Genomic DNA, 12,206 nt, shown 5'->3' with positions numbered 1-12,206 from the left:
TGTATATGCCGTGACAGAATTGGGAAACTCAGATTACTATGGGAGCTTCCGTTCTGGGCGCTATGAAAATACTGATTTCATGTCTGAACATGGCGCTTACACGCGGGTCATTATTCGAAAGCCTCGAGTTAGAAATGCCAAGGCCACATTTCTGAGCACTATAAGCAGATTAGTTTTCAATATGTGCAACCTCCTCATTTCATCCAATGTTTGGGAACGTACCAAAATTCCCGACGGCTCATTACTGTTATCCACAGCTATCGCACGTATTACGAAAACAGCCACCCACCACTCGGAGCCTCTACGAAGGACCGCATGCATAGGCCCCGTAAGTTCTAGGTCGGTCCAATGTTAAGGGGAATTATCTAATGGGAGGTAAACTTCTAATAAGGTAGTAATTATTAATTCGCACCCACTCAAGCGCAGCCGTGCGGCTATACAGAAAAAAGAAACCTATGCAGTTTAAACAGAACTCCGAAACAGAGCGAATTTTTCTTTAACTACCGTAGTTTCTGTGGAAGCTGTATAGCTTTCCTTCGTAGCCGTATGGATACGCTTGGGTGGATGCCAATGATTAATTAATCCTTTATTATAACTTCCATGCTGCGAACTGTGTGCGGGATTAAATACAGGTGCCAACGTGTCACGTCAAACTAACACCCATGTCAAGCGCGCAAGTGCATGAAACCGCACAGCGGTTATCAAAGTAAAGCCCATCGAGCGTTCATACCGCGTACCAGTCCCAAAAAGCTAACCGATAACTTACAAAATGTTTAAAATGTCGCATTCCCACGCATCGCTGTGTCTATTAGTGCCTGTCTCTGCTGCGAATACTGCCATGCGACGTCAGTCATGAGGGGCTTTCATTAGCTTGCTAAAAACGTAAACTCCTTTTATAGACAAAGCAAGCTAAGGATGCGCGAAGCACATCCTGCTCGAGGGGGCGGCGTGTCGATTCCTTCCATCATAGCGCAGGAGAGAGCGGTGAAAAGAAAAAAAAAAAAAACTAACCGAGCCCGGTGAGGTATTCATGAGTGGAGCGGGGTCCCGTAGAGTCTAGGTTTTCGGTCTTTTCTTTTTGGCCCGCTCTGGTGAATAAAGTGAGAGCGACAAGAGATACGTTTTGAACCGCCGATATATCTGGTGCTTTATATATATATATATATATATATATATATATATATATATATATATATATATATATATATATATATATATATATAGCAAACAAGGGAAGGGGAATGAGGGGCTCGTTATAAATATGACAGAAGCCAACAGCCACAGAAACCAAGGGGCACAGGGGAATTTTTTTTATTTATTTTGTGGTGTTGATCAATTTAGAATATTACTGAATATGTTATCGCTTAAAGAAAATTGATTAGAAAAGCAGAAGAAAAAACAACCACATGCCGCCGGTGGGATCCGAACCCACGACCTCCGAATTACGCGTCCGGTGCTCTACCTCTGAGCTACGGCGACGGCTGTCAAATCTTCTGCTTTCGGGGGTATTTATGTTTACAAGTAACCTAACCTTGAGAGTGTTCATCAGCGCCACCCACGTTCATAAGCGGCGGACGTAGAACGTCCTGAGTTACCGCAGAGTGTGACGTAGAACGTCATCGAACGGAGAGGGTGGAGGCTGCGTGAGAACCCTCTTATGCCTCCTATGGCATCGAGGCTGCCAGAACCGGCGGCATGTGGTTGTTTTTTCTTCTGCTTTTCTAATCAATTTTCTTTAAGCGATAACATATTCAGTAATATTCTAAATTGATCAACACCACAAAATAAATAAAAAAAAATCCCCTGTGCCCCTTGGTTTCTGTGGCTGTTGGCTTCTGTCATATATATATATATATATATATATATATATATATATATATATATATATATATTTTGCGGAAGGACAATGGACGTTTCAGAGTTTATTACTCTATCGTTTTTCTTACCCTCCGTACGAACCGTTTCGGGGGCCCTGCAAGCGGCGCCTAAGCGACGGAGCTGTAACAGTAAATAACAAAACCTTCTGCGAAAATGTCTTTTTTTTTTTCGAATCTCGCCTATGTTGTAATATATTGCAAGGCTAGTCCACAGGAGCATACTTGTTTAATTCGTTTATTTACACTTCTTAACATGCCTTTATATATTTAGGCCAACATTCGCACCTTCATCCTGAACACCTCCATATTCCATTAAATCATCACCATGAATAGCGGCCTCGAGAGAAAAGAAGAAATCCGACCTGGCGCGCGGCTGTTGCTCGCGCGGCTGCCACGCTAATAACCTGACGCTCGCTCTGCAACCACAGTCCCAACAGTTCTGCACAGAGCTGAAAAGAACGATTTACTGAACCATGGCGGGCATGGCTTGGACTCTTCACCCGGCCCTGTTGTACGACAAGTATGGCCCTGTGCTGATCCAGCTCTGGGATTCGGGTGCCCTGAGTAACCTCTTCCGACCCGTGCGGCGGCTGTCCGAGACCATCGGGGACGCCATCACCTCCGGCTTCAGTTCGCGAGCCGCACCCGCCCCCTTTGCCGAACCTGGAGAAGAGACATCCGTGCTGCACATCACGGACGAGAGCGTGGCCACTGACGACGAGGCCTGGACGAGGGTGAACCGCGAACCCGGGGACACATCGCCCGAGCCCAGTACGTCCCAGCAGAACGAGCTCGCCTTCCAGGGAGACCTGTACACGCAGATGAGGCGCAACCGCAAGCAGCAGGAGCGCATCGAGAAGATACGAGAGAGTCGGCAGAAGTTTGTGGACGGCCGCAGTGGTCCTGGGCCGAAGCGACGTGGCTTACTGGGCCGCGGTGGCTCTATCCTATCCCCCAAGAGAGAGAAGGGTGTTGGGAAGGCAGTGCGCGGTTCAGGCACGCCGCTGGCGGACATGGAATGTGTGTCTCCGGTGCGTGGTGTCGTCATAGATGTGGCTGGCTCGTCGGACTCCAAAGAAAGCACGGACACCGAGGACGTCGGTAGGGGCGCGGCAGCCAAGACCGCCCATATGATAAGCGCAGAAGAGCTTCTTCCGGACAATGACAGCCTGAGGGCGTTCAGAGCGCTCTCAGGTCGTAAAAAAAGGCCCGGGGCATCACCACCGCCCGAAGTCCATGGCCGGTCTGATATGCATTCCGAGACGTCGTCCCTCTGTAGTGTGAAGGCAGCGGGAGCCCACATCGACTCTAGGCACCCCGATGAATCTTTCACGATCACCTCTCCAGAGCAGTCCAAGGGCAGTTTTATTGAACGAGAGGAAGGTGAGGCGACCAAGAGGGGCCGGAAACTATCACCTCCGCCGGATCAGGGAAAGAACTTACAGGATCTGCTGGAAGACAACAAAAAACAGGGCCTATTGTCACCCAAAAAATCTATTTTGCGTGGCCACCCGGCCGAGAAGACGGAGCCCAAGGTGTCACAAGAAGCCTACAAAAAGGCCAAAGAACAGGCTCTTACTCCCCCGTCTGCAACTGCATCTGAGTCGTGCACAACTACCGGAATAGTGAGCCTGCCAGGGGCTGACGTCATGGCAACAACCACAACGGAATTTAAACGGAAGTCTGTGGCAGGTGACGACGGCGCTGCTCCAACTGGGCCTACGGAAGCTGCTGCCAAGAAAGACAAGACTAAAAGAAGGAAGCATAAGGCCGAAAGTCACAAGAAGAGGTCCAAGGACAAACTGAAAGCGACGCGTTCTAAAGAACAGCAGTCGGCCGAAGCCTTGCAGAGCTCATCCCGTAAAGGTACCAAACAAGAACGTGGCGCCGACAATGAAACAAAACTTCGGCGCAAACTCGAAACCTGGGATCCTTCTCAGGACAAGGCTTACCAATTGGCTAGCTCAGTTCAGCTAAGTACCGCCAGTAAGTATTCTTCGGAAGCTACCGGGACCACGTCAGCAGAGCTCCCAGAAGCAAGAGGACCAGATATTGCGGCAAACCCATCAATTCTTCCGCGACAGGATCCCATGAGACCAACAGGAATGAAAGCCGACCAGGCTTTCTACATGGACATCAAGTGGTCGCAAGAAGGTGCTGTTAAGATTCCCACCCTCCCGACCAACGCAACACCAATGGTCCACACAAAAATAGGCATCAGGCAGCCTTGTATGGGAGGCATGGACGATAAGACCGCTGGAGGGGCCGAAATACCAACTTTACCGGCCGGAAGTTCTTCACTGCTGGACGCTGACTCAGGGGGTGAGAGCAACCTCAACACAGTTGAGAGGTCTCCATCTGGACATGTGTTCTCAGGGAGCAGCAATGAAGCTGAAGACCGAGCTGTAATAAAGCCCTCGACGGTGGCTGCTCCTGCTGAGAAGACACACAGCACGACCTTCGCAACAGGCCGGTCTCCGTCGCCTAGCCGCCATGCGAGCGAGCGACACAAGAAGCACCACAGGAAGCACAGATCCAAAGCCCCTGCAATAGATGAGAAGGCTCCTCCACCACTTGCAGCCACGGTTGCCACGGAAGTCACGCCCGGAATATCGAATCCCGACATCCCTCGCTCATCAACCGCCGAGGGCGCGGAGAAAACCATGGACGAAGCTGTCGCCTCTCGCGACACACCGAGGCACTCCAGGACCAAGAAACATGGCGGGAAGTCCAGAAAGGCTCGGAGGAAGGCGAAGCACGCCGTGGATTTAGTTTCAGCGGTCAGCGACGGGGAAGTTGCCTCGGGAACGCATGTAGATGACGCCACCGCGACAGGATTACCGCAGGGCTCACAAAAGCCCGGCGTCTCCACTGCTCAACCCGTGCCTGCACAAGCCATTGCTACACAGTCCCTGGCCACGACTGCGGCGGGTGTGACGCCGACGACCACGCCTTTTGCCCGACCTCTTTCAACGGACTTCACCATGTCAGGAATTAGTACTGGACCGTCCATTGGCGAACAGCGCCCGACGAACGTGACGGTAGTCGAGGGCGACGAAGTTAGGATACACCTTGACCTAACCGGCCACAACAGGTCCGCGTTTTGGCCCTTCGGAAGGAAGACCCACAAGAAGAAAAAATGATGCGGCTGGTGTCTCGGTTCTCCGCAAGGGAAGTGGACCTGTGGTGGACCTGCGGCACCCTTGCACCACGAATGTGACAAACGCCACCTCGCAAATGACGTCGGACACTGTAGAATGTTATTGACGCCGACGCCCTAGCAGCGGGACGCATATTTTTTTTAGTGATAAACCAGTCGTGACGTTAAACAATGTAGTAAATATGTGAAGATCCTTCTCCTCAGTTTAGTGAGATGCCTACTGCATGCATTTTTGCAGAGGGCAAAAAACTGCGGATGTGCGGCGTGTATTGTTTTTGCCGCTTGATGTATGTCGATGTAATAGTCTTTGTATTCGCACAAGCTTCAGCGAAGTCGTATGGCACGAACCGCAGGATGAGACGCGCAGAACCCAGCCTCGCGGGAGATTCTAAATTCGGCGAAATGTTAGACCTGAATGCTAAGACTATCTTGAGACACGTTTAGTTTGAATAACCAACCAAATCGTTCTGACATAAGCACGCCTTCCCACTAAGGGGAGAAATATCTCTCACTGCTTGCTCTGCATGTACGATGACATCCCTAGAAAGCTTTACATGCTGAGCAGTTATTGTTTGAAAACATTTCCGGGTTAACCTTTTATCTACATACATTTCGTTGGGAAATGTCCCATGAAAATCCACTGGGGTAAGCAACCTGGCGCAGAATATTTGCGCCGGCACTGCATAGATACACATCTAGTTGATAAAAAGTACTAAAACGAGGTGGTAAGACTTGTGAGCTACTCGCGTTTGTTGGGATTTGTAGCCATGGATGCGATGCAACCCGTCCACTGAAGCAAGACATCCTTGCAGCATTGCAGAATGTAAAGAAGTGAGTCTTGTCCAAAAGTGGCCGCTAAACTGATTTTTGCAAGTCAAGCATCTTAGATTATTTAGACTATATTCGCTGAGTTGTCGAAACGTAACTGCTACATCTTATCTAAACTGCACTAAGATGACGACGTTACTTGAGAGGGCCATGCACCACATAACAATGAAATTGGAAAAGAATATATCTGCCTTGGGTTATTACAGTACATTACCTTTACTCATGAAATCCTAAGATTTTTTTCTAAAGACAACTCCGCTGAAAACCAAGAGGGTGTGTTCCAGGCAGTTCTCTGCCGAATGAAATTTGAACTGATACGATCGGAAGCGGATGGAGTGGGTGAGAGAACAAACGCGCTTTAATGATATCCTAGTTGAAATCAAGAGGAAGAAGTGGGCTTGGGCAGGGCATGTAATGCGAAGGCAAGATAACCGCTGGTCCTTAAGGGTAACGGAGTGGATTCCAAGAGAAGGCAAGCGTAGCAGGGGGCAACAGAAAGTTAGGTGGGCGGATGAGATTAAGAAGTTTGCGGGGTTACAGTGGCCGCAGCTGGCTAAGGACAGGGTTAATTGGAGAGACATGGGGGAGGCTTTTGCCCTTCAGTGGGTGTAGTCAGGCTGATGATGACGATCAAGGGCGTCCGCAGAATTTTTTGCAGGGGGGGGCCCCGTTGGTGCCCCGGGGGGGGGGGGGGGGGGGGTATGTTCGTAGCAGAAAGGCGCTATTTGCGGAGTAAATTTATTTATTTATATATAAATAAAAATTAAACAAAATGCACACATGAAAGAAAAATTACAAACAGCAAATTAAAGCGCGGCTAGGAGAGGTACATTGGAGTTTATCAACGAAGAAACAACTAAAATTAATAAAAATGCAAAAAGATGCTATATCACTTCGTGGAGAAGAGTGCTCAGTCTTGCTGCATACGGGTTCTCGACTCACCCGGATTGATGACCAGCACACAGCACAATATGTTCACAAACACGCAACTACAGTCACTCAGTCAGTCTTCCTTGAACAGCAACTGTAGGCGCCTCGGATTTTTCTGGGCGAATTGCGTAATTACACGTGTGATAAATTCACTTCTGTGCTTCATTACACGCTCTCGGTGCACACTCATCATACACATTGATTGGAAAAACTGTTGAACGCGTACGTTGAAAACAAAAGATGACTATATATACAACGAAAACTTATTTACAAGATAAATGCACGCTCGCAGCTTCATACACCTCGCTCCATCTTGCTTGCGCATCCGCACAGTCGAGCAACCGCACACACACTGCTCTCCGCTCGTCGTTTTCTCGTCCGCTGTCTTGGTTGTTCTCAGCTTCGCTGACAACCGGCCACTAAAAACACCCAAGCACAAACACAGAGGCGCGCACACGTGCAAGGGCTTACTTGCCGCAGTATCCCCGAATGCGCACTTTGGGGGTGAAAGGAACGCCGCGCAACTTTCGAGGGGAAGGAACACTCGCCACTCCAGTCGGAAAATTTGTTTTTGTGTTTTTATGGGGTTCAGAGCCCCAAAACGACTCAGGCTATGAGGGATGGAGTAGTACAGAGTTCCGGGTAATGTCGACCACCTGGGTCTCTTTACCATGCACTGACACGCACAGTACATGGGCGCTGTTGTGATTTGAGGCCCAGCCAGAGGTGACAGGCGAGCCAGGCAGGCGCCATCGGGCTGCGTTGACCAAAGGCGCTGGTTTTCGCAGAAGACGCAAAGAACGCTGGTGTGGGGGCGCCTCGGGAGACTGCGTCGCCGTGAACAAAAGCAGCTAATCCCCTTTGCCGGAGATTCTGAAAGCGGCGCTTCTACCGAACTGCGCTACCCGTGGATCGGAGGAGACAGCGAGCGGCGGCGGCGCCAACTCATCGCCCGCTTGCCCCTGAGCAGCCCGACAAAGCGGGGGTGGACACGGCTGATTTTACCTTCCCTCCTTAAGAATTCATCGGTGACCGGCGTAACGATAGGCGAAAACAAGATGCCCCGTGCACTGTCTGCCTCCGTGTCGCTATCTCTCTAGAGATCAAAGAAACAGACACCCATCTCAAGGCGGCTCGAAACACATGCTCGCCGGTGCCACTGTATGTCTGGAACAGGTCGCCCTTCAGTAGAGCTAACGATGGCGTGGTTTGAAAACGGCGGAACGACGCACGCCCGGACGCGGCATTTCGCAGATGTGACCATGCGGGGCTGCTTTTACCCTTTTGACTGAGCGCACCACCGCCCCTGGCGTGCGGCCATCACTCACGGTTCGAGTGAGTGATTTTCCAGGGGGGTGCAGCCGCCCCCCCTTGCCCCCCCCTCCGGACGCCCATGATGACGATGATGATGATGTTATATGGTGTACCGAAGCTACAGCCCGGCCTTGAATCGCGCACGCGGCGGGTCCCAGCAGGCGGTTGGTATAATAGAGACCTTGACCCAATCGGCAAAAAAAAGGAGCGAGAGGATTCAAGGAAACAAGCTTGTTTTTGTGTTAAATGGACATGCTACAGTGCTGACGTCAGCGTACCGTCCTTGGCTTGCTGTTTAATAAGCTAGACGACAACTTTTAGCCGTCGTGTACGCGGCTTTTATGAACATTCGTTTCAAGAGCTCCCCTTTCCACTGTTGCGTATATTTGGCGAACCTTTGCGAAAAGTAAATATTTTTCTGTTACGCAGCATGTGTCCTTGATTGCACTTTTTTTTTCTGGTGCAGCGAGCGCCTTTCAGCACGTGAACAGTGATTGAATCCCGCTGAAGCATAGACAAATTCCACACCATGAATGGGAAGGAGAGGAAATGAGAGACTATTTTATCTTGGTCGCATACTATTCGTCCAGGACGGTTGTAGTTAACATGATATAAATGTTTAAGCGCCGGCGACGTTAAGTAACCGAGAAGTGTGAATTCGCCAAGCGGATTTGCCTTGAATACAGCGAGGATGTTCGAACTTTTTAGAAATACGTCGTTACATCAGCGCAGAGCGAGGGTTTTTCTTCCAAGACAGAGAGAGCGGGCATTTCACCGAGAAAGGTGCTTGTTTTGTTCCCTACTAAGATCTCACCCACGTAAAGAGGTATCTCACCCGCGTAAACAGGTATCGGAAACTTGATATTGCTGATTTGTGTTACGAGCGTGGATGACAGAAATAATACCTAAATATCTACATCAATAAGAATGAAAAGCGCAACCACAGTTCGCTTTCGTCGAGTGGCAGAGATCCAACAGGAAGTCTGTTGTAGGAAGTTCCGGCTTTTGTTCCTTTTTCACGGAAAAGGCGACTTCATTGAAAGCCGCACCTCTTTACATCCTCCTCAGCTCTTTTGAGATCGCATTATGCATACGCACGTTCAGAGGTCAAAAGTCTTGTTTGAAACGCCTGGGGTGGGTGCTCGGGACGTGTTCCGGGCAACAAATGCGACATCTAGCGGTAAGACCTGCTTCCGAACGGGCTGAAATCGAGCACGCGCATCTACACTGTCGGGATGGTATCGTCTTTTCTCGCCTTGCTCCTCGCCGCTGCTTCGACATCCACTTTCGCACTCCAGAGCGCACAGCTCGAACATTCTATAGAACAATGTTCTGCCCTCTCTACAGGCCCCACAACCAGTATTTTAAGGCGATTAAGCGCTCATACTCGCAGCCACGACTCTGTCCGTCCGTCCGTTACATCTGAAGTGAAAGTCGTAACTTGACATTACTAGTCACAAGTCATGACTAACAAGTCATTAACCAGTCATGACTAGTTAGTCATGAGTAGTTCATTAATCAGTCACGACTTTTTTAGTCATGAAACAATTATGACTAGTAAGTCATTAATGATTGTTCATGACTAGTGAGTCATTAACCAGTTATGATTAGTTATTCATTAACCAATAATGCCTAGTTAGTCATTAATGGTTAGTCATGACTAGTTATTCATTACCCAGTCACAAGTCATGGCTAGCCAGACATTAACCAGTCATGACTAGTTAGCCATCAACTAATTAGTCGTCACTAACTAGCCGTTAACTGATTAGTAATGACTAGTTATTAAACAATCATGACTACTTAATGATGGGTGGTGCCTAATTAGTCATGACTAGCTAATCAAAGTCGCCCCATAGCCGCCTCGTGTGTCGTCAAAGTGCCCCGTAAATTTTTTTCATATGAAAGATGACACGCATAAAAGCAGTTGGTGGGCAAACAACGTGTTACCTAATCATAACAGGCTCCATTTCGTCCGTAGGTTCCCTTACTGTTACCCTAATGTCATCAACGATGTACGACTGAAGTCGCGACAAGCACGTAGCTAGGATTTTTTTTTTTTTTCAGGTGGGGCCCGAGGGAAATACTGCTATTACGGGAAGGGTGGGGGGGGGGCAAAACCAAAAAGAGTGCTTACTAAGACAATTGAAGTGGGGAAGGGGGATGATGAGCTTGATTACGGGGGTGGGCCCTCTCGCCCCTCCCTCCCCCTCCTCCCCTTGGAAACGTGCCTGATGGTGGAGTTGCAGCAGACTTTGGTCTCTTATACACCGACGCCGGGATTTTGCGAAATGACCCTACTGTACACGCTATCGTAGTAAAAGAAACAAAACGAAGCATATATTTGGGGCACACTTAAGCTCCGCCTTTAAAGGGGCCCTGCAACATAATCTGAGTGCATTGTTTTGCTTCCTTGTTGTAATTGTTGAGTTATGGCGACGCTATTACCACCGGTCATAACACGCATATTTCTGTATTTGATATTTTAATTTGCTCGAGAACCAAAATCATGGCACTGACGGTGTCGTCGCACAGCGGTGGTCTTTTGCAGCGGATATGACTTCAGCTGGCGGGCGATTATGATTGGATAAACAACTAGTAACAAGCTAATTGTGTTCATTAGCAAAACTATGCTATGTTGTGTTGTGTCCTTTTATGTTAAATTGAAAATAAAACAGTATCTTTTCTTACCCAAAAGCATTTCAAAGCTTGTTGAAAAAAAAGCCCTAGCAGAGGCGCTGGCTATTACTTTGCATCAAAGGACTTCGCGACCTCCTGCTGCGCCGCTCTACCCAAGCTCCGCCCACAACCGGTGTCGCACTTCGCCGTGCAGCAGTGCCTGAGAGCTGCTTGGCTTGGTATACAAATATCGCAAGAAAAGACAAGATCGCCTTGTTATCAGAAAGTCTGCCAGCTATACTCGAGCAGCGACAAAGCATGCCTGCTTATGTTGCGAGCTTTCGGCAACGGCACCGCTCGCGGGCGCTCCGGGCGACGAGCTCTGCTGCTGCCTGTCTGCCGTGGTCGTCGCTAGGCCTATAGCCTGTTTCGCATCGAAGTCGCAGGGGCCGGCGCTTCGGAAGTCGCCTGCGCTATAATAAAAGGCCTACTCTTCACTCCGCTTTGCTGTCAACAGTATCGTCTCACAATAAAATAATAGTATGGTCAATTTCCGTGGCGCCTTCAGCAGCGGCTAGCGGGCGCCAGTCGAGCCGGACCCCAACGTCGGGTCCGCTAGCGGCAGCAGCTGCGAGGCGGTTCTCGCAACAAATTCGCTCGTGCCACAGTTGTCACTTTTACCAGCAACTCGTTATTGGCCAGTGACGCAGAAAAATGATATATTTCTCATTTTCCTATCCCAGGCTTTATTATTTACGTCACGAACACTCTTTAGCTCGTTTTTATGACACCGGCAGACGGGATCCCGTCTGCCGGCGTGCAGGCTGGCCGGCCGGCAGGCTCGGCTTACTTCACGTTCGCACAAGAAAATACAAAAACAGCCATGCTACCTGAAAGGATGCTTTCTAGATTCAAGCAACGACAGCATGCCTATACTAGAGTGGAGCTTTCGGCTCCTTCGCTCCGTCTCAGTATTTCACGCTCCAACTCTGCCAAATCGGGGAAGGGCATTCTTCAGCGTTCCACAACTTCTGTGTTGCTGCTGTTTGTTGACACGAGTCGAGCGCCCACGTGCTTGTAACCATGGAAACGACGCCGTCGGCGTCAGCGAAAACGTGTTACAGCGACCAGGAAACCATGAGAAGCTATCTTCCGAGACGTTGTGGTGACGTGCTCGCGTACACTGTTTCGATTGGTCCCGCCGTGCGTCGTCATTGGGTGAGTGAAACGGTAAAGCGAAGACCGGGAAAATTTGAGTTGATGGCAATTTTTTGTTTCCTTGTATTTTGAAAATTCATTCCTTACTAACTCCTGTTCTAGCGCACCGATTCCAGTAATTCTTTTTGATTCTGTATCTGCGTGTCATGAAGAAATCATCTAAAGCATATGAAACAAGCGTTGCTCGGCCCCTGTAAGGATGTGACGCCATAGCGTGAATGGGACCCGGCAGCGGCTGCTTTTAAGGCGAAAGCTTCAATGGC

This window comes from Amblyomma mixtum, chromosome 2, assembly GCF_055824585.1.
Source record: "Amblyomma mixtum isolate Tamu chromosome 2, ASM5582458v1, whole genome shotgun sequence".
Lineage (NCBI taxonomy): Eukaryota > Metazoa > Arthropoda > Arachnida > Ixodida > Ixodidae > Amblyomma > Amblyomma mixtum.
The sequence above is the reverse complement of the archived record's forward strand: the minus strand, read 5'-3'. Positions refer to the sequence as shown.